At 41.7% G+C, this 23,280-nt stretch overlaps 1 protein-coding gene across 10 annotated transcripts in view; it reads right to left on the reverse strand.

Annotated features, from left to right (window-relative positions):
• The window catches only part of nrxn2b (neurexin 2b), an 835,675-nt gene extending 825,366 nt beyond the window's left edge, over nucleotides 1-10,309 (reverse strand). For all 10 annotated transcript variants that reach the window (XM_078164201.1, XM_078164202.1, XM_078164203.1 and 7 more), the window contains exon 1: nucleotides 10,110-10,309. The gene's annotated coding sequence lies outside the window, so the exon portion shown is untranslated. The remainder of the gene's footprint in view (nucleotides 1-10,109) is intronic.
• Nucleotides 10,310-23,280: the final 12,971 nt, after the last annotated feature.

The raw sequence follows: 23,280 nt of genomic DNA on the forward strand, positions 1-23,280 counted from the left end.
CTAATCAATGTATTCAGACATCATCCACAAGAGAATAATTAGGCCTTCTGCCATTAATGATGGATGATTTGAAGTGCTGATGTGATCATTTTGCAAATCCATAAAAGCGCCTGGAAACCGTGAAAGCGGCTGCACTGTGAGCAGGCTGGGGCTTTACTCGCTCCCTGAGAACACCAGAAGGATAAACCAGGAAGAAGATGGAGATGTAAATGTTAGAGGAGAAAACAACACACTCACTTTCTCTCTCCTCATTGACTTGCTCCGGGCCACACAGGTGTGACTAAGTCTTATAGATTCACGGCTGATGGCAGAGCAGGGTTAGCGAGTGAGTAGTGGGTAACTGGAGCAAAGTGCCCGCCTTGCAGATCCTTGGAGAAAATGGCTTGGCAAGGGAGAGAGCTTTCAATCGATACTGCTCTGAAGAAGTTTGATAGGGATTTGGCGGGGCTGACTTTTCAACACAGCATCTGTGCTTCGGAGGACCTAGGAGGTCTGCTGGGGTCCTATGATCTGCCTGTGGTTGTCTTTTTTCTCTCTCTTCTCTGTTTTTGTTTTCTCTGTTAGTATCTCTCTGATTCTCTGTCAGCCTGGAAGCTATATTGATCATTCTTCTTACTGTATGGTAGACATTGTTACCCTATTGTATTTCTGGTGTCTTATCTCAAAATTTAAATGTCTGAGGTAAAAACTGCCAGTGAAGTTTTATTGTGCCTTGTTCTCCAAATTCAGCTCATTGTGTCTGAGACTTTATGCAAACGCAGCGGAAGAAAATGTCAAGAAACCTCGCATTGTGCCCTCCATTTCCCCCAAAAATGGAAAAGGGTGACAGACCGACAGGCCACAGCAGTGGTGGAAATCCCTGATACATTCCCAGGGATCCACACTGTAAAAACAGGCACAAGCATCTCTGCTGCTAACACCATCTGTGACACCACACACACACTTCCTGTCTCCCACACTCTACAGCTTGCTATACACCAGGGGCCATGTCAAATCGCAGAGTTATTCCGGGGACTTGCTGTGGAATGGGAGGCACAAGTCACCATACATGCCAGTCCCCAAACACCCAGGCCAAATTGTGTGTCACACCAGCTTGGAAGAGAGGGAAAACACAGATGAATCCTCGACTGCTCCATGTGGGAATGGGAGAGAGACCGAGAGATGGAAAGGGAGAGAGAGACTTGGAAACCTGGTAAGTGCTAAACCCCCGCAATTAGCACCGTTGATGGGGAGAGTGGCTCTGATCCCAAAACAATCAGATCTGGGCTTATTTCATTTCTGGGCCATGATTTGAGAGGCTGCAGCTTTGGACATCTTCAGACTGCTGAGACTAAACCAGGAGTGTTCTAAAACACTGATTAAGTGAAATAGTACTGGCTATAATATCATTTTAATTGTTGTTTTATAACAACAGGACACTAGCATCTATGGTGTGAATGCTGTCATTTCTCTGCACTGTGCTTGACGGTGATTCACCTGTCCAAAACCCAACCTGTCCAGTCATGTGACATCATGTTTTTTCTGCTTAGCATCTCATAGCAATGCACACAGCACCCTTTAGCGTCTCTGTGTGACACACAACTGAAACACATTATAACAAGTGATTAATGTCAAGGTTAGGTTTAGCCAACAATACAAATAAAGAAAAAGGTTTGTTATGTTACAATAACGGATGTGATGAAAATATCATGTTAGTGACATCATTGCACGACGTAAATTATGTAAGGTTACATTACAAACAATAACAGATATAAACACCAAACAATTTATTTCTGGTTTCACACGGGACACGAACTGTGTTCTCCTGGATGAAAGTGTTGTTCTGTCTGACTCATCTACCTCCCCTTCCTCCCACCCTACGGGGGCTTCTTTTGCTCTTTATAGTACACCAGTTGCTCTCAGTGCCGAGTACTGCTGCAGATGGGTTTACATTGGAGTTAGCTGAAAGCCAGATGCATCTCATAAAGACATTAAAGGGTGCTGATATCACATGAGCTTGTTTTGTATACGAGCCATGACAATAAAACTGTCGCTGCTCATTCTAACACTGCAGCTCCTCTTGTTAAACTAATGACGACTGAGCTGGAATTGTGCTTCTTGTGTGGCACAGGAATTTTTTTTGTGGAAAACAGCAACAACACTGAAATCATATGTACTGCATTACCATTGTGTTAAATCTGTTACAGAGTTGATCAAACATGCAATATCATCACAAAGTGTTGAATGGCTCTCTGATTCTTCATTAAAAAGGAGTGTAGGAGAAAAGTGTATGCAACAGCAGTTAAAAAGGCCAAGTATGGTGAGGGACGCAGTCCAAAAGACTAAAGAAAAGCTTGCACTGCTTCAAAGCAGTTAGTCAGCAAATCACACTGAAGCTGTCTGGATGGATGGTTGGATTGGACTGAGACAGAGAGAGGGAGGGATGGATGGCATGTGACTTCCTCTCCCCCGATTCTCCCTCCTCCCTCCTTTTTCCTCTTACTATCATTTAGATACAGTCAGCCTTCACCTCTGCTTTACTCTTTAAACTGCCAACTTCAGCTGAAGTGGCAGATCGAGCATGAATGCCCCCGACAAAAAGGAAATAAATAAATATATAAAACAAATTTTAAAAAATGCATCAACACAAGAGAAGCTACTTGGAGCCAGACATATAGTGCAAACAAACATAAACAACTCAGCTATCAAGCATTCAATTTGTTCTATAGCAAAAAAAAAAAGCAAAGAAAAAGTGGATGAAATACAGCCTTGGAACCAGACAAATCTGCAAGCTAATGTTTTATTTGCTCTGGCAGGTATGTCTGGTCTCTCTTCCATTCAGACAGATGTGCACCTGGCCTGGACTGGGCCAATCACAACCATTTACCTAATATGAGCAGGTTTGAAACAATGACTGACCTGAGCCTTTATGCAAAATATGTTCTGATGCCACTTCTGGCTCTCATGCTGCTGACATTACAGCAAGTGTTAACCTAGCTTAGTAAAGAGGAGCACCGCTGAGCCAGTTTCCAACAATCAAGATGGTTGCAGCTGATGTTGAACTCTCTGTTGAAGCGCCTCCTTTGATACCTGATACCAAAAACAGCGACACTCATTCACAGACAAGCTGATGCTGCACCATGATTGCTCATCTCTTCATCCTGTAGTCTGCTTTCATTTGTCCGTCACTCAATGCTACATCAGATATTTTGTTGCTCTGATTGGTTGTGGGTGTATCCAATTGTCTCCACAGACATTTTGGTCCACAGCTGTTGATAACGCCTCTTGGAAATCAAAAATTAACTGAGAGGTTCCAGACTATCTCGCATTTGCGAATGGATCTTGCTATACCAGGCTAGAGGAAACACAGTTAGTGCACGAAAGCAAGATACATAACAACTATAAAAATACAATAAAGCTAAATGTGATTAAATTTGAGTGCCCATTTAATTTCTGTGTTTCTCCTTTTGAATCGCAAAATGGTGTCAGCAGTCATCGCTCAATTGTGCTTCTCTATTCCTGCCTCATTACAACTGAGAGAACAGTGCTGGGTAATTGTTTGACCCTTCCTGCTCAACCTATGTCCTTGGCTTCTGAGAGCGCTCGACGTGAGAGTTCTATGGGATAAATGGTGGCTATTCCCACACTCTGCCCTGTGGCTGTCTGCAAACAGAGCGGCATCGTATCGGTGACAAGAGAAGCCTGATGAAGGTACGCTGGCTGCACAAACCCAATGCAGGCCCCGGCAGCGGCAGCAGCACCTCTCTAAAAGGACCCATTGTGCCCCGCCAAAGCCTTTCCCTCTCCGCGGTGAAGTGGCCATTGTGGCTCGCAGAATAGCCATCGCTCTCCATTGCCTAGCGGGGAAAGTGCTGCTGTGATGGGGCTGAGTGTGGCCACAGTTGCAGCAGTAGACAGTATCTCAATATCATGACCCCCATCAGCCCCTGAGTGGCCCCTGTTGCTCAGCCCATTCTTCCCACAGGTGGGCGCAATCCAGACCTAATTTCAGCCAGTGAATAGGGCGTAAGGAACAGGAGCATTCTAGAAGTGGAAATAGCAATGAGAGGTCGAGTTGTGCGCTCGGGAGTTTTTAGCATATGGCTCAACTTTGGACAACTTGTATTGATTTGGCTGCAGGGGTGGTTCTCTGGAAATTTATTCCTGCATGACAGGACGGACAAAAGCCTTATGGATTTCTAGGGGAGAAATAAACTGTGTTGGAGCACAACAATTCTCTTAAGGGTACTTCACTGAGAGCGATGCTTACAGTTTTTCAAGGTGCTCTGCTGAGAGTTAGCTAAGGAGTCAGGAGGAGGTGTTGAAAAGAAAAAAAACATAAAAAGAAATAATACAATCATTAAAAGTGTGTCTGAGGAAGCTCGTCTGGTATGCATGGCCTTGGCTACAGCTCATGTGTAACTCATAAAAATCAGTATAGAGAACACAAGCGCTTTTAACGTCAAAGTGATGACTGAACTTTCCTTGGATTGTCTGTATTCACTGCATTTTATCATTCAGCTGAAGAAACAATCTCATGATATGCATTGTTGACCATTGGTCAAATTAATTAAACACTCCCTAAGAGGAAAAAAAGCCTTGTCGTGGATTAGCTTGCCTTTCATTGCATAAGGCTCTGTCAAAATATGGAGTAAGTGACTGATGCTAATGTCCAGCACTTGTCTTTAGTCACAAATGCTATTGTGTCGTTAGATATATGCTAGTGTTATGCAAACAAATTGCATGATTATGCAAAACTAGAAATAGTGTGGATGAGTGATATCCCACAGCATAAGGATTAGTTACTAACACCCACTCTTCAATTATGAGCATAAAACTCTTATGTGGGGTTTTTTTGTGTCCCATATCCCTGTTATGCAACCTGCTCCACTTTGAAATAGGATCCTTTCACAGCTAACCACATGTTAGCGTACCCTGGAATGGATGGGTACAGTTCAGACAAAGATGGAGACAGTCTTGTTTTTTTTCTGATGAGCCACATAAGACTTGGAACAATTTGGTCTAACAGGCTCGGCAGCACAAAAAGCCCTCCAGTGTTTACTACTGACTCCGAGAGTAAGGACTGTCTTCAGGTTGCAGGTGAACATGATACATCATCATCAACAGGGAGGTTACATCAGCTCGTTTTGTCCAGAACGTGCCCTTCCGAGCGGGGAGGTAGGGAGTCTGGGGTGATATTTTTAAACCTGAGAAACAGCAGCTGCCTTTGCGCTGGAGTAATTTAGGTTAAACAGCTCACTGGCGGGTGCTAAAGAGATCCGTCTCACGCCTGAAACATAAGCCGGTCCTGAGAAACTCTCCAGCCAAGAATTCTCTCAGGTCTAGGCAGATGACATTTGAGGTGAGGCCAAAAAGAGATAAGGTGCTGACATGACAAAGCGCCTTGAAACGCCTGTTTTATTTCTCTTTTATTGATACTCCCTGATTCTCTTTAAGAAATTCAAGCTGAGCCTCTTAAAAGGCAAGATATGGTAATGCAAATATTTCAAATCATCCCACTGGAGGCTACAAAGAACATCTTCATTAATTCATTGGCCTGCTTTTCTTGGGGTTACTTAGATATGAAAAAAAGGAGGCTGGGATTACATTACTTTCAACTATTTGAGAGAAGAAAAAAAAAAACCCTCATCCAAGATTCAGATGTACTCGCGAGCTCTGCTGAATGAATTCATGACCCAATCTTTGTGGAATACAGTAGAGTATGTGGCACGAATCCAGGATTTCCAACACCCGAGTCTCTCAACTCTTCCTCAATTAGAAAGACCAAAGGCAAGTTGTTAAAAGCCACAAAGAGCTTTGAACTCAACTGGTGCCATCATGCGCCAATTTTGAGCCTTTTCCTCTGTAGCAGACAGCACGACAAGAGATGTACTAACTTTGACATCCTCAATAATAAATGTCCTGTTCGACTGACTAATATTAGTACCAATCTCGATATCCTACTGGCGTGGCCACACAGGAGGAGAGGGCGTAACTCGATCGGATCGATGGGCCATACTGTATCCTGTCTTCCCTTCTGTCTCTCTCCGCCTGCCACCCCTTCTCCTTCTTTCACAAATCCATCCACGCAATCACTCACAGACAATGAGAAGTCTTTCAATCCATCTCTCCATCATGGGCTGTTCCACCTCTACTATGCCTAATCAAAGGCGAAAAGCGATAGAAGGGCGAGAGAAAGCGCCGGCGGGGGAACGTCTTCCCTCATCATGGCCCCCACAGCTAAAATGGAGGGCGTGAGGAGGAGTAAGAGCAAATCTTTCATTTTCCTATCGCATTTCCTCCCCCCTTTTTTTTATGCCAGTGAAAGTGTCTGTCTTCTTTATAGCTCCCCTAAGCTCCTCTAACCTCTCTTCTCTCCCACTCTGCGGGCGGATGGTGGACGGATGGACGGGAAGATGGATGAGGGCCAGACGGCAAGCGGCAGAAGAGTGAGTTAATGAGGCAGATTGCTCTCTTTGCCGCCGTGCGAGGGATTACAGGAAGATTACCCATTCTGATTCTCTTCTCTTCCAATTTCGCTCTCTCAGTCTCTGCAGTGGTAAACCGGAGGGGTGCGACGGGGCGGGGAGGGGCGTGGGGAGGGTGTGAGAGGTGCATGTTTTGATAGAGGTGAGATAGAAGACAGTGCCTTGGCTTCCTGTCAGGGGAAAATGACAGCTGCTCAAAACACTGACCTGTGAAAGGATAGAGTTTCTGACTGATGCCTCCAATCTGACAGCTGCTTCGAGACCTACACTTGGCCTAAATATACCCAGCATGAGACTGAATATCTTATAAGTCACATGAGATCCAGCTCCTTCATCAAGTTCATCTTCAGAGACTAACTTGACCAAACTGGGTCCACAGATTCCATCCACTTCACGATAACTTGCATTATGCGTTTTAAAAGGTGTTGTTTTTCTGCCGCAAACAAATGGCATGCCCATTGTGTGTTGACCCAGAATGATGGCATTTGAGTTGAAAAGCTGGAGATTCGTATTCAGGGAAAAGTTGTTAGGAGCTACGTGTCAGAGGGATGAGCGAAAACAAAGAGAAGCTCAGGACCTCGAATCCACTTTTTGCACTCGCCGCATAACAAACAGTGAAAAGGTCTGGAGAAATTATTCAAATTGCAGGGGAATTTGCAATTATTATAAGTCATCTCAACCCACAAAGGCAATGTTAAGCACCCTTCATGAAGTGCACTGAAAGCTCGGAGAACAAAAGTGGAATCATGTATGGGCCCATTTTCTGCCAGCGGTGTCTGCTCAGTGCGTTATAAAGGGGAGAAGCTATTTAGGTATTTCCAAAGCCATTGTCTAAGCTAGACTCGTTAGACTGGCTTGATGGTGGAGTCTCTTTTTTTCTGCCAATTGGGAATTAACAACTGCCAAATTGCGCTCGAGAAAAGCAATATTGGTGCTGCAATTCTTTGCTTGAATGATGATGAAGTCGCCGAAAAAGACAGAAAAATACACTTTTGACCTCAGTGCTCAGGTGTCAGTCATGTCCTTTGGCATGGCCTTTCATCCTGGCTTTATGAAACTCTACATCTCTGGCCTGAGAAAGTCACCAGGAGATGGGTCACATACAGGGGCAGATAGGCCCCTGGGCAACGACATGCAAAGGGCCCCACCATCTTTCCTACAAAGGAGTGAGACACACACTGAAGTCTTGTGTGGCTGTCTCTTTGTAGTCGTTTTATGTCTCTCTCTGGTTGTTTTGTCCCTTTTTGTAGTTATATTGTGTGTCTTTGCAGTTCCTTTTTTGTAGTCCTTTTGTGCCTACTTTGTGGTTGTTTGTGTGTCTTTGTAGTTGTTTCATGTCTCCTTGTTTTCGTTTTGTGTCTCATCGTGGTTTCTTTGCATCTCTTTGTAGTCCTTGTGTGTCTCTTTGTGGCTGCTTTATGTCTCTTTGTAGTCAAAGTGTTTGTCTCTGTGGTTGTTTTGCCCAATTTTTAGTTCTTTTGTGTATCTGTGGTTGTTTTATGTGTCCATGTAGTCATTTCGTGTCTCCTTGTGGTTGCTTTGTGTCTCTTTGCAGTCATTTTGTTTCTCTTCATGTTTGTTTTGCCCATATTTGTAGTTTTTGTGTGTCTTTGCTGTTCCTTTGCGTCTATTTGTAGTCGTATGGTGTCTCTTTGTTTTTGCTTTATGTCTCTTTGTAGATGTTTCGTGTCTCCTTGTGGTTGCTTTGTGTGTCTTTGTAGTCATGTTGTTTCTCTTCGTGTTTGTTTTGCCCATTCTGCAGTTACTTTGTGTCTCTTTGCAGTTCCTCTGCATCTCTCTGTGGCTTTTGAACATCTTTGTGTTTGTTTTGTGTCTCCTCCTGCCCTTTAAGTGTTAATCTGAGTGACATTTCGCAGGTGAAGGCCAGAGGGGCCCCTGACACTTTGGGCTCCTGGGCCTGTGCCCGGTAGGCCCATTCAGTAATCCATTCATGGTCACATCACCTTGCTTGATTTCTCACACGGGGGCTTCATTTGCATTAAGAAGACAGCCAGCTCAATAAGCACTACAACTTCCTGTGTGTGGTTCAGCCAGTCATTCTCACGAAGGCCTTCAAGCAATGAATTCAGGTCAGTCAATCAGAGCTGGGGCACTTCTCTGTAGTCATCAGACTTCACCACAGTGAGCACCATGTGTCAGCAAAGTCTTTAAAATTAATACAAAGTGTATTATTGACATTTCTCCTGTAGTAAATGTCTCCTCTAGCCACACAGTCCAACAATAAAGATGTGGAAGTGTTTCAGACAAGTGATCAATAGACAAATATTATAAAAATGACAAGCTACTGGTCTAAAATGTATTGTGGAAAAAGTTCACACAGCTTCAGTGTAAAAATGCAGAGTAGGTCAGTTTTCCCACAGGCGTTCACAAGGACTCTCCGTGTGGTGTCTGCTTTCCTCCTCTCTCTGCTCCTCACCTTCAGTCTCTTCCTCCGCGCAGCTGAACTAGACATCAGCTCGGTTTAATTAGTACGACTAACCCCACAACCCGACTCGCATCTCAGCATCAGCGATCTACCGATTTGTACTACTTGTTATTTCGCCTCCGGTTCGGGGATTTTGTGTAGAGACACGCACCCCAGTGGGCGTTTGGCGACACGGTGGCGCAGGAGTCGCATACAGTCGCAGTGTTGTCGGCGCAACATAGAGCTCCCAAATATCCACGTATACTGTACGCATTACTAACACGTCGTGCTGATCACATTTACTTTGAGGAAACTCTTCGGAGATCGCGTTAACGCCACAGAGGGTCAGATGATTCTGCCCTTCAGCAGCCAATTATAATGCAGCTGTCCAGTAAAGAAAGTATACCCTCCGGTGGCCTAATTCTGCGCATCATAAATATTTTATTTTAGCATTTTAAGGATAAATTTATCATAAATAATGATAGATAAATAATTTCAGACTCAGTCGATGATGCATGCCAGAATTATGACTCGACTCTGTAGTGGGTAAAATCCCAGCAAAATTTTCATTTCAGGGATTTGGAGTGAAGGAGATGTTCAAGTAAGCAGGCTGTGTGTGTGTGAAAATTAGGCCACATGTATAATCAACAGAATACACAGCGTGTCTCACTTGCTACAATTTAGGCTTAAAAAAAATCCAAACCGGAGCTGTTGGAATAAAACGCTGCCTCGAGTGTCGGAAGCTGAAATCCCTCACAAGTCGTCTGCGTAAACACATCCACAGCCTAAAGAAGCCCCCAAACTGACTTTCACCGAGCACTGTCATATTTCTTTTTTTGGTGAATTCCCACACTCGGACACTGCTGTCACGCGTGGCTTCAAAACATATACGTCCATCATCTAACCCCCCCTACACACACCGGATTCAACGTGTCTGCTCCCAGAGCCGCAGAAAACAAACAGCAGACCTCAAATCCACTCGCCTCCCAAATCTCCTCCAAATATTGACCCATTACGCATCGTTTGCTGCTGGCTGCCTCTCAGCAGAACAAAGCCAACAATTGTCCACGATTAGACTATGTGAGTGTATTTTTATTTTTTCCCCGACATCACCTGTCATCATTTGGAGGACATTAGCAGAGAGTGACAAATCCTCACAGCCAGAAAAAAAAGCCCCACAGAAGCATAGTCACAGCAAAGAAAAGAAAAGTCCTTACTTGTGTTTTGCGGCAATCCCTCCGATAATATTCTCCAGATTTGGGGAGGTTTGTAAATATCCCTGGATATATCTTGGATGCTGTTCACGCTTCTGTGTCTTTTTTCTTTTATCCAGAGCGCTGAGCAGACCACAACGTAGCTTTTCTTTCCCTCCTCTCTCTTCAAGACAGATGTGAACAGTCCTGGCCGAGTCGCTCCACCTGCATCCCTGCAGTCAAGTCAGCCACAATGCACAACACGCAGCTTCAGATTGTTCTTTTCAAATTAAAACTTCCACATTGCGATGTACCGCCGGGGATTTTATTGTGGAGGTTTCGTCGCCGTGTTTCTGGTGGATGCTTCTGAACGCTTTGACGCATCTCCACCTGCATCCACTGGAAGACACGGCGGCATCAGCAGGCAGCGGCAGCGGCACCGCACTGAGGAGGCCGCCCACAGAGACACGCCCCGCTCCGGCTGGAGAAGGCTACTTCACCCTGGGCGAGGGAGACGGGAGGGCGGTGCTGGATGTGCTGTTGGAAAATACTTTCCTGTGTAAGTGGTCGCACCTGACAGCCGGTTAAGATTTGGGGAATTTAGAAAATAGGGTGGTAAAAGAAGATGATAGTATATGAGATCATGGGCGGATTATGAGACAGTGGTCCCCTGGGCACAGATATGCAAAGGGCCCCGCCACCTCTCCTACAAAGAGGCAAGACACACAGAGTTGTGCTGGTTTTGCATCCCTCTGTAATCAATATGCATAGTTGTATGGTTTTGTGTCTCTTTGTGGTCATTTTGTGTCTCCTTGTGGCTGTTTTGTGTCTTTTTATGGTTGTTTTGTGTCTCTCTGTAGTCGTTTTGCATCTGTGGTTGTAATGCGTCTCCTTGTGGTCGTCATTTTGTGTCTCCTTTTGGTCACTTTGTGTCTCCTTGTGGTCACTGTGTGTCTCCTTGTGGTTGTTTGGTGTCTTCTTATGGTTGTTTTGTATCTCTCTGTAGTTATTTTGTGTTTCCATGTGGTTGTTTTGTGTCTTTTTGTAGCCATTTGGGTCTCCTGGGGGTAATTTCATGTCTTATTGAGGTACTCTTGTGTGTCTTTATGGTGACTTTGCATCTCTTTGTATTTTTTTGAGTCACTTTGTGGTCAGTTTGTGTCTCTTCCAGGTCAGTATGTGTTAATTAGAGTGACATTTTGCAAGTGAAGGTTAGGGGGCCCCCTGACACTGCGGGCCCCTGAGCCCATGCCCAGTAGTCCTGTTCAGTAATCCATCCATGTCTGAGATGAAGACAAAACCAAGACAAAAATCCTCCATATCTGAAAACTCACATCCTACTATATTGTAAGCAATCAATTGTAAGCATCATAAGCAATTACAGCTTTACAGTATACCACACAAATATGCAAGACACTACTACTATCACTACTGCTGTAAATTAGAAATGCAGTGCAACAGAAAATAACTGACCATTTACTCAGACTTCAACTTCAGCTATCTGACAAATATAACATAAAACACACATGGCAACACCATTTGGACAAACCACATGCAGAACAGCAGCACATCAAATTACCAGAACTGGTAGTAATAATAATAGCAATTTTAAAGTCTATTATTATGATGACATTTGGTAATGATTATTTTGGATAGTGGTACATCGCTCCCTGTTGTAGAATAGCATTTATGTGTAGTGTAATAATGTGTAAATATAATAAATATTATAATTACTGCCTTGTAAGACAGTAAGTGAAAAAAAGTCTTGATAAATTGAAGTAAAAGGGTAAAAATCTATATTACAGTCCCATAAAAATCAACAAAATCTACCCAAAGAACAGCACACACACCACAAACTGTGCTGCTTGTGAAGGATGGTCACAGCTGCCTCCAATAATGATATCAAAGCCAACAGCCTAGCCTATCTGGAACCTAATTATATAAACTACACTGTCTGAGGCAAAATGGAGCAATTCCTAATGAGTCACAAACTTACTTGTTTAAGATATAACTATCAGGTGCACTGCTGCTATTATTTGCTAATGACTGCCCACAGCCTCAAACATTTTGCAGGCAATTATGTAAACAAAACTGTGGGTCCGTGCGCCCATCATCATAAAGGGAAAAACAACATAAAAAGAAATTTCCTTCCATAGACGGCATAACCCTCATCAGTTTATTTACTTCGACACACACATACGTTTCCCTCATAAAGATTAATGATAGTCTAAATATGTGACTAAACAATATTATATAGATAAAGAGGAGAGACTATTGAGTAAGGGGGATTTACAAGTTTGCAAGTCCCTGAATGAATAAAAAAAAGATTATTCACATACTGCTATGTTCTCATTAGCAATTTAAGCGTCTCTGTAGTACTGAAGATAAAGTTAATAGTGAATATATACCATGCTCTGTGATATTTAGATCCAAAGTATCACTTTAATATTCCAAATATACATACTTTTGCTATGATAACGGTATGGTTTCCAAATTCAGAGTAAACCTCAGCCTGTCAAATACCAGATGCATTCAAAGGTATGGTAATACTGAAAGGTAGAGCTGTTTGTTCAAGTGGAACTGGAATAATTTGCTGAGATGATCTGAATATCCACAGCTATATAGTTTCTTTTTGTGTGCAAACTGGACTCAAAGTATTTCACAAGTCTAAAGAGCACTGCTCATTTTATTCTTCTAGGTAGTTAAAGAGACAGTTCACCCTGAAATCAAAACTACATATTTCTCCTCTTACCTGTAGTGCTGTTTATTAATCTATATTTTCTTGGTGCAAGTTGCCAAGTGTTGAAGTCATCAGCCAAACAGATGTCTACCTTTTCTCCAGTATAATGGAACAAGGGATATCAGCTTTGCTGGATTTTGCTTTCAATAGCCTGACGCCCATTAACCCGTTAACTAACCGGTTAGTTTTCAATTAAAAAAATGCAAAATGAAAATGAGAAAGTAAAATAAAAGAGGCCGTTTTATTTGGGTGCTCCATTGACTCAGTGAGCTTTAGTGCCACATTTCAAAGTACTATCCATTTAAAGGTGGTGAAATTTTAATGTTTAGTGATGTAAATGTCTTGCCTTTACTTTATTTTTCTGTTGGCTCTGCTGACAGCCACATTAACATGTGGAAACATAGTGCCCGCTGGCCACCATCCGCTCTCCACTGGTTAGCTTACATTAGCCTTGGATTCTCTGCACTGTTCATCACCCAGGTCTGGTGGGAGCTAGCTAGTAGCGCTGCTCATTTAGAGATGATCACACATTGTTGCAGAAACATGGTAGCCAACTCCTGTCTCCCCCCAGATAGCCCTGTTTAATAAGCGGCTTCATTTTGAGCAGCAAACCCCTTTAGCATTGTTAAGTATGTTAGCACCACAAGCTGTGTTGACACGGTGCTAACAGAGCTAACAATGCTAATGGGGATTTGAAGCTCAAAATTGAGTTGCTTAAGCTACTTACCATTGCAGCCTGGGGAGGCACCAGAGGGTAGACACAATATTTCCAAAGCAATGTTGGGTTGAATGAGCATTGCTGCTAGCTAGCTCCCTGTAGACCCAGGTGGTGCACAGAGTAGCAAATTAGCCTATAAACTGACATTTGTAACTGGTCAAAAATAGCCACTCTTAGCCATTAACCATTTTACAGACACCATTGACATTCCTAAATGGAACTAGATGGCTTGTTGTGCTCAGAAGCAGCAAAAAATAGCTCAGTTAGCATCAGAGAGCCAGCTAACATTAGGCTACAGCTCAGCTGAGGAGGATGCCAAATGTTTATATACTGTCACAAGCATGAGCCTCTTGTCCATGAGTTGATGCACATTTCCTTCTGCACAGTGATTTGATTGGTGGGTGTAGTTCAGCAGAGAGAAAATAGCTCCTATATGAAACTGCTCACAACAAGGTCTGTTGATTATCGTGAGTAATTGGGTCATGATTTCTAGAAGGAGACATTGCTGTTGAGTTTTTCAAATGTATATTTTTTGGTGCTTTTGGTGCATCTAGTTCCACTATATTAGAGAGAAGGCAGACATCTCTACGTCTTATATCTCCAAGATTCTGCAACCCAGACTTTAACAAATTAGACTGATAAACAGTACTACAGGTATGAGGAAAAATATGTATTTTTGATTTTGAGGTGAACTGCTCCTTTAAATGCATCTACTTTACATCCTGAGTGCAAATCAGACCCTAATTAGCAGGTTAGATGAAAACCAGCAGGCTCTGTTGGACTTGAAAACCACTGTTTTAGCATATTTATTTAAGACCACAAGTGGGATCAGCTTTGACACCCCAGCCATTCCCTTTCTACTGCACTATCACCTGTTATCCTAAAGTCTGCATCCCCATTGCTCCTGGAAAACAAGGTGTCACCTGCACAAGTGGGACCATTTGATCTGGCCAGTGAAGAGGGTCATTTGAGTCAGGGAGACCATTTGAAGCTGAAGCTGCATTTCTCTCCCCCTCTCACTTTCTCTTCATTTCCTCTGCTCATGGTATCAGACACTTGGCTGACAAAGTTCCTCATTAGTAGCCTTCCATGGCCTCACTGTGGCCCGTTGCTCTGTCTTGCCTCAGTGGGAGAGCAACCGTGTCTCCTCATCATGTCCCTCATCATGTCAACAAATTGCCACTGTAAAAGTCTTCATTTCAGCCTGCTCTGCTCATTTGCAGGATATATTTTGTTTGGTCAGAGCAGTGTGGTCTTTCATAGGAGCGTAGATGGTTTGAAGTCTACAAGTTCAGCACTTATTAGATTTTCATTAAAATAAATGTGTTAAGCATTAAAAACAAGTAAATAAACGTCTTCTTTACGCCTCAGCGATGATCAATCAGAAACCACTGGGAACCATTGACCACACAAACGCTATTGATACATAAATCAATAATGTGTCTTTGGAGTATTTTACAGTGTATCTCATCCATCTAGCCATCAGCGTGCTTTGCCTTAAAGGTCTGTCCACGTCACAGGCGAGAACTGTGTCAACAAAAAAATCACAGTCCTGGTCAATGAATCTGGAGGGGGTACATCAATCACAGCCTTATTGAGCAGCGTGGTGCGAGGGCAGCCTGTCAGAGGAATATTGGCACCTCTCTGAATTAATTTCTCAGGCCAAAATATATCAGATTAAAAAGAGTATTGGTAGAGGGTAGGTGGCCCATTGTCACAGCAGAATTGTGTCGCTCTTGGTCTAGGATGAAGTTTTTAGTTCTGACAGTCAAGACAAGGTTGAGCACAATTACAATCTGATATTTTGGCCTAAGAAATTGATATTTTACCAGACAAATTTAGACAAAATGTCAACTAAAATGAACAGAATAAGTACTGTCTTTGCTATTAAGAGCTGTGACTCATTCCGTTCTCCAAGCAAAGCAGGTTGTACACAGGTTAAACTACACAAAGAGGAGGAGAATTCATGCTAGTTCGTCCTCACTGAGGGTGAAGGAGAGGCTGGTTTGTTGTTTTCTAACATTTTATCTTAAAGATCTTAAATCTTAAAGATCTATCTTAAAGATAACCTCTCTTAATGAGAAGCAACATTACGAAGTTGGACAAGTGACAATGGAGCTCTTTTACAACCCAGAACTAATTATTTAAAGAAGACTGTTCTGTGTAAGGCAGCCATTTATTTATTTAATTTACTATTCTATGTAAGAAAATCCCAGCAAAAAAAGTATATATATATATTTTTAAAAGCTGGAGTGATTTCTATTTTGGCATTTTGAGGCTAGCATGTGATTGGCTGATATATTTTTGGTAAATTTATTAAAATTGCAAGCAGCCTTCCTTTTTTTTTCTTTTTGACATATCTGCATGCTGACCACAAAACAGACAAATGAATAATGGCGATTCAGCAGAGTGGGCAACCCAGTTGGCAGAAGGAAATGTTAGCAATGTGCATTTCTGCAATCAGTGGATACAGTTGTACATGTCATATCAGTGTTTCTAAAGTGATGTAGTACCTGAGCTGACTTTGTCATCGGGAGGAAAGAGGAATGGTGGATGGCATGAGACCTACAGGTGAGACACCTGCCAAGTTGCAGACCACTGCAAACCATTGCAGACCATTGTTAAAAACCAACAAACAACCAAGTTTATTTATTATTTTTTTACTGAGACATTAAAGTGTTTCCAGCTGGGACTGTAGGTATTTTAAGTGATAACATGATCTTTTCTTAACCATAATCAAGTGGTTTTTGTGCCTAAACATATCCTTTGTTAATCACAGCGATTTCAAAAAAAGTTTCAGCATATCCACTACACGAAGACCTACAAATCTAACATATCCATGGTTTGCAGAAATGTACAATGCCAACATTTATTCTGGTGACTGGGTTGGAGTGGGATAAGATAATATTGTGTAACCAGGATTCGATGATGGCAAGAATAGCATGCATGCCGCTGCCCTTATATAAGAAAATTAGTGATGATGTATCATCATCATCCATAAGTCATACATCAATAATAACCTATTTTTAGGCATGACCCATGATGAGGAAGTTACAAAAGGAGATCTCATGTTTTGTTAAGAGGAGCCATGTTCCCCGTCACTCCCCCGTGGTTCGTACCCAACTTGGTTGCTAGAAAAACATTTGGCATTTTCCATTTCTGTAAACCAGGGGCATGTTACATTTGTACTTTATTACACAGCAGATACGTTGAAACTTTACATTTATTTATCTTCAGCAACAGTGTGGTTAACATGTAGTTAGGTTAAGGCACAAAAACCACTTAGTTAAGGTTAGGGAAAATATCATGTTTTGGCTTACAGTACCTTTCTTTCGGTGGCCCTATCCTGACTGGAAACGCAGCAATGTTTCAGTAAAAAACAATCGCTCTTTGTGGCACTATCCTGGCAGGACACTCAGCATCGTCTATGTCAAGAAACAACTACATATCTGTGGTTTGCAGAGATGCACAGTGCCAGCATTTTCTTCTGTGAATGGGCTGTGTGCACCCTGCTAGTCAAGACACATCCACATCTGAGCAGTCATTAAAGATGATTATTTGAATAGAAAAGAAAGGAAAAATATTCAACAGAAAAACACAAAATTAGAAGCCTTTTTTCTTATGAAATACTGGATAGTTTTTTTTTTTTGGAATCCACACAATCAAATGAAACAACTATGGTTAGAGTGAAAATGCTCACAGCTCACGGGCCAAAGCAAATTGTGGCAAGAGGTCACAAGTAGACACCACTTCATTTTGAGGTGTAACCAGTCTGCTCTAATACATTGTTTAAAGTCAGTATGTAGAATTACACTTTTGTTGACAAGGACATCCTCCTCACAAATCCACAATGTGTTCTGATATACTGTATAGACGTTATCATCAAAGACTGCTCTTATGTATATGACATTTGTCAGAGCCCTTCCTTTCACAAAACTGCAGGTCTCTGTGGTCACTGTCAGATGTATACTTCAATCAAATGTGCGTCAGTGCTGTTTGATGCAACAGAGTTTTCCATTCAATGGCAGCATCTTAAAATAAATGTAAATATCTCACAACAGACAGATGTCAGCTGAGTGTATAACACACCAAATATCATCAAATAACCGCCAGCCTGTTATCATGATCTGATTTGAATCCCATAGAGATTTCATGCTTTTTAAATATCAGTAGGCCTATAACTCATTCCAGTCATATGTCTTCCAGCGCCATGATTTAATATTCTCTACATATAAAGCTGGCTGATTTGATAAGCTTTCACTCATGAGTAATTCATTTCATTGTTGGAGGACCCTGTGAGGTTGTTGCTTTTTCCTCTTTCTCTCCATTGCGCTAATTAAAACTAATTGAATTGAATTGATGGTACCGAGCCCCCGAATCACAGTGCTACCATCTCAGTCCTGCTCATCCCTGAAATGAGACAAATCAAGTGTGCCATGTAATCAGACATGAAAAAAAAGTCAACACGCCAAAGAAGCCATCTCCCTTGTCTGTTGTTATTGTTGTGAACACATTATCACATTTCCATCAAATTCACAAATAATAACTTGGCATAAAAGAGCAGAGGGAGAGTTGTTTGAACACAAATAAACTTGGTTGTCTTAGATGTGACAATGGCTGTTGTACCCATTAAAAAGTCTCCTTGGGTGCATTTTGCCGTGGTCTGAAATCAATACTTCTTCAGAACAGGTTTGGAAAACCCAAATTCATAACAGTAATAGGTAACACTTTTATGTAAAATTACAAGTGTCTCCTCAAACTATATATAACAAAGTGTGGCTCCAACAGCTGTGCAGACTAATGCATATTAATAAGATAAATTCATCATCTTTTGCCAGCTGAAATTGTAGTGCTGTGTAGGTGTATGCATATAGAGTACTAGCTGACTATACACGCGAAATGTTATTGTGAAGTGGGTGTTACTTGTGCACTATGTTTGAGTTCACAACAATAGTGGTTTATCTGCTCGGCATGAGTGCTTTATTCAATTATGCTCAGGGATGGTTAGTATCACTGTTGATTAGTATTTCTGTCTTGTCTAAAAGGGTGGGCAGTGGTTTGCTTATTTTGAAATACCAATATGATGCTCCTTTATCCTTACCCAGCCCAGTCACCAGGGGAGGAGATTGCTATTGTATTTTTCTGCTAATCATGGATATGTTACATTTGTACATTTCATATGTACCATATCAGCGTTTCTAAAGTAGCGTAGTACACAAGCTGATTTTGTCATCAGAAGGTGGAGGGGAAGGTGGATACTTATGTGAGATGCCTAGCCAAAACATGATCTTTTCCTAATGCTAACTCTTATTCTGGCAATTGGGTTGCTTCTTCTATATTCTCCATATCTAACATATATTTTTGTCTGCAGAAAGCTGAACTCAGTGACCTGGAGAGACATGCACTATCATGCATCTGCATTATGAAGACTAATCTATTTACACAGCACGTGTACATCAGGTTACAACTTTTACTGGATAAGCTCATAGGCCTACATGATATCATAATGGTCAGCAGGGCAGGGTTCAGGGAAGGCAGAGTTTTCAGATCAATGTGTACTTACTGTAAAGTGAAAGTGTTGCTGTTCGGGCGAGAAACCTAAAAGCCTCCATCCAGATCATTAACCAGCAAGGCAAGGCATGTGGGTTTGCTACTGAGACACAACACCTGTCAGAGAAATTGATCTATTTCCATTGTATGTTGGACGGATGTTGACTAATGGTCGACAAATGATCGAGAAAAGGCGGAGAAGAGGTTTGCATGCTGACACCAAGAAGAGAAATGGCAGTTTAATATTTCCGTTACAAATCTGTGTTGTTACCCTCTGAGGCAAATTTAGAGACTGTCCTCGTAAGAAAAATGACAGCATCAGTCGTTTTAGCAAATGCTCCCATATGTTTATGTCCAAGCCCTCCTGCGGCTTTCGGAATTATGATGGGAGCAAAGGATGAAATAGTGTTTAATGTTGGTAGAGAACTACAAGAACTACAAAGTTTGCATAGGGAGGACGTCAGTGTAGATGGATGGGTCAACAAAATGTCAAGCTTTGACAAAGAGATTGCTGTTGGCTTCTGAAATCCTACTAACAGTCAACATTAGTTTCTTCTTACCTGGCCACGATAATTCCCTAGCTTTACCATATACAGGTTATATGCAGGTTATTATTTTATGCTGGACAATATTGAGCAATACTGTAAGATTTACTTGCCTTACTTCGAGATATATGCTTTAGGTTTAAATATCCCAACACTCTGCTCAATCCTCCACTCACAAAATTGTTTCCTTTGTAATAATTTGACATAAGTAGATACTGGGAATCAACACGATTCAGTTGCATGATATATGGGCAGCAGTGGCTCAGAGGTAGAGAGGGTTGTCCACCAATTGGAAGATCAGTAGTCCGATCCCCGGCTCCTCCAGTCTGCATGTTGAAGTATCCTTGAGCAAGCTACTGAACCCTGCATGAGTGTGTTAAAAACTGAGCAGCAGGTGGCACCTTGTATGGTAGCCTCGGCCACCAGTGTATGAATGTGTGTGTGAATGGGTGAATGTGACTCGTAGTGTACAAAGCACTTTAAGTGATCGGATGACTAGGAAGGCGCTATACAAATGCAGGTCCATTTACCATTTTCACAGAAGATGGAAACTGAATTCACATCTCTAATGCATTCGTTTAATATGGGATAAGGGAAACAGCGATACACTGCTGCACCTTATACTTAACCGTATACTTAAGTAAAAGTAGAAAAACAACAGTGTAAATATACTCTGTTACAAATGTGGCTTAAAAGGTAACTTTAGTGTTTTTCAACCTGGACCATTTTTGATGAACTAGAATAACAAGACAAAATTGGCCCAGTACTGGTCTGTCAATTTGTATGCCAACTGAAAGTGCTTGTTTTTGCCACTGACATGATCAGATTGTTACTTGAAGTGTCTGACAACATTATGGAAAGGATCCCTAAAGAAATAGATAAAGATTGTGTGTTAAGGAGTAAGATCCTGTATGTTTAACCAGAAACATCCCCAAATTGCTATCATCAAACCCACTAGGCTCCATTTTAATAAACAGTAATTTTATCATAGTAAAACAAACGTCATTCAAAATCAGCAGAAGCAAAATAAAACTTATGAAAGCCATCTTGGTTTTCCTTTCCACTGATTCAACAAACACCAGCTCTGATTTGGTTGGAAAAAAAACAACAACCCTTAATTCTCCCAGTTAGATGTGAAAATATGTCTGCTTTATTCATATTTAAATTACTGTTTATTTAAATGGAGTCTGGTGGATGTAAATTGATGGTGCTCAATTGCCCACAGGAATTACACTGTAGCCAGTCTCACTTAATACTAGACCAACTTCAAAAATTGTTGTTAGACACATCATGACATGGTGAAAATAAAGTCAAGGTTGGAAAAATACCTAAGTTACCCTTTGAATAAAAGTGAAAAACTTTTAGCATCAAAATGTGGTTCCCCTCCGGTTAAGATCGTTCGCTCTGTCAGCACTCTTGCCGTTGTTTAGCGCTGTTTATAAAGTTAGCACTGTTAGCTGCCAAGCGCTGGGTTAGACATATGTGTAGATAACTCATACACTCTGAATTTTGCATAGAGCTCCTTTAAAGCACCAAAAGTAAAGGTACTCATTATGTAAAATGGCACATTTCAGAACAATATATATCATATTATTGGATTATAATCATTGATGCATTGATGTATTAATGTTCCATCTGGTGAAGGTGAAGCTCATATTTATTATTTTATTTACAGGTGTGTAGATTAACCCATAATAATAAATAAAAATCTATTCATTCTTTATTTTTTGCATTAATTATGTGTATCTGCAAAGTAATGTAAGTTATCACATGAAAGTAGTGGCCTAAAAAGTATAATGTTTCCCTTTGAGATACAGTAGAGTACAAGTATTAAGTAGCAAAAAAAAAAAAAAAAAACCTCACAAAGGTACCTCGAAATTGAATTGTAGTACAGTTGTTAAGTGCGTGTACTAACATACTTTGCATCACTGCTCTGGTGTCATTAGTGAAAATAGGTGAAACAGAGAGAGACAGAAAAAGAGAGCAGAGATCGCTGTACAGTATCCATCTTACTGTAGTAACAGGAGATGATGGTAGAGTAGAGAACACATCAGACTGAAAGAAAGATGAGGAAAATCGCACATTGTACATTGCAGTGACGGAGGAACAAGTAGAAAAGCAAATACTTTTGGCAGACTAATAAATTACCTGCTAAACACAAATTGCGTTACATAAAAGTTTACTGCAATCAGTAATGGTCCTAGTTTAGTCCTCCTGCTGTGCACCTCAAGTGTCCTTTTTTGGGATCTTTTGCCTCTTTATTACCACATCGGATAAAGAGAGCTGTTATTCTAGACAAAAGCAACACGACTGATTGGGTACAGGTATACAGTAGCTGCTAATCAAAAAGCCTTCATGTCAGCAGGATGTTAAATGAAGTTTTGATGGTGATTCAGACAGTATGACATTCTAAGAAAAGCAGTAGGTGATGAGAATTAGTCATGTAACCACAAGCAAACTGAATGCACCAAACAACCTGTATTTGTTTGGAGTGGAAGAAGAAATAATAGCAGTGATGGAAAACCTCAAAAAACATTAATTATCTCCCTCAAAAAAGAAAATTGGCAAAGCAGCACTTTATGCAGCCAGTCTTTGTACCCACCTGAGATATGAATCTGTAATGTTGAAGGGCACTGTGGGAGAAATGTGTTATCAGCATGTATGGCGAGGGAAGATGCAGGCATGCTCTGCTCCCTGAAGGCCCAGTCATGATTAGATGATCAGGCATGATGGCTCCAAACATATTTACCCCACGGAGCCCTTTGGACATGGTGTGTGCGTGTGTGCATGTAATGCAACAATGAAAACATCAGCATATTTGCAGATAGCAGCTTTTGCACAAGGGAGAGAGAGAGGAACAAAGATATACAGCAGGAGACACCACTGGAGATGTGTATCTGTGTGAATGAATTGTGCGTTGCATGTGAAATACGTCAGTATTTTCATGTTATGCTTACGAGACAGAGAGAGCGAATTGTGGGATGGATTGCCACAAAGATCACAGTTAAGATTGAAACCTGTAACTCTGTGTGTGGTGTTTTAATGAGTACCCCTGAGTGTGCTCCTTTCCACAGCATGGGCACAGATCAAGGGGTGCTTTTTTCCAGGGGGGCCCCTCCGGAGATTACTGTCGCAGCGGTGAACATGGACAGCGGTTTGTTGTCTTTGTGTTTGAGGAGGTGGTGGGAGCAGTCCCATCTTGTGCAAGACGCACCATTATCGTAGTCATCATGCCCGGCTGCTGATAGGAGACACACTTTACACACAGTGCAAGGGTAAGCAATTATTCTTTCCCTCTTTTATCCCCCTGAGATGGAGAGCACCTGCCGATGGTGAACAATGGTGCCTTTGCGCTGCGCTGTCAAGGCTGAGGAAATGAGCGCAGGGGTCTCCACTACCCCTCCTGTGAGGCATGTGTACAACATGTATAGGTGTGTGCTTTTCCGGTTCGATCCTTGACAGAGGCAGGTTTAGCATTCCATCCATTAGATGATGTCAATTTTCTTAGGGTATCTTAAATGGTTACATTTCGAATAGGTTTTGGCCAAGATCAACGCTAGTTAAAGGAATCACATTTTCAAATTCACTTATTTGCCGAGGGTTTTACAGAGTGTTAGATATGAACATCAGCAAAAGGCTTTT

This window comes from Epinephelus lanceolatus, chromosome 22 (genome assembly GCF_041903045.1).
Source record: "Epinephelus lanceolatus isolate andai-2023 chromosome 22, ASM4190304v1, whole genome shotgun sequence".
NCBI classification, from domain to species: Eukaryota; Metazoa; Chordata; class Actinopteri; order Perciformes; family Serranidae; genus Epinephelus; species Epinephelus lanceolatus.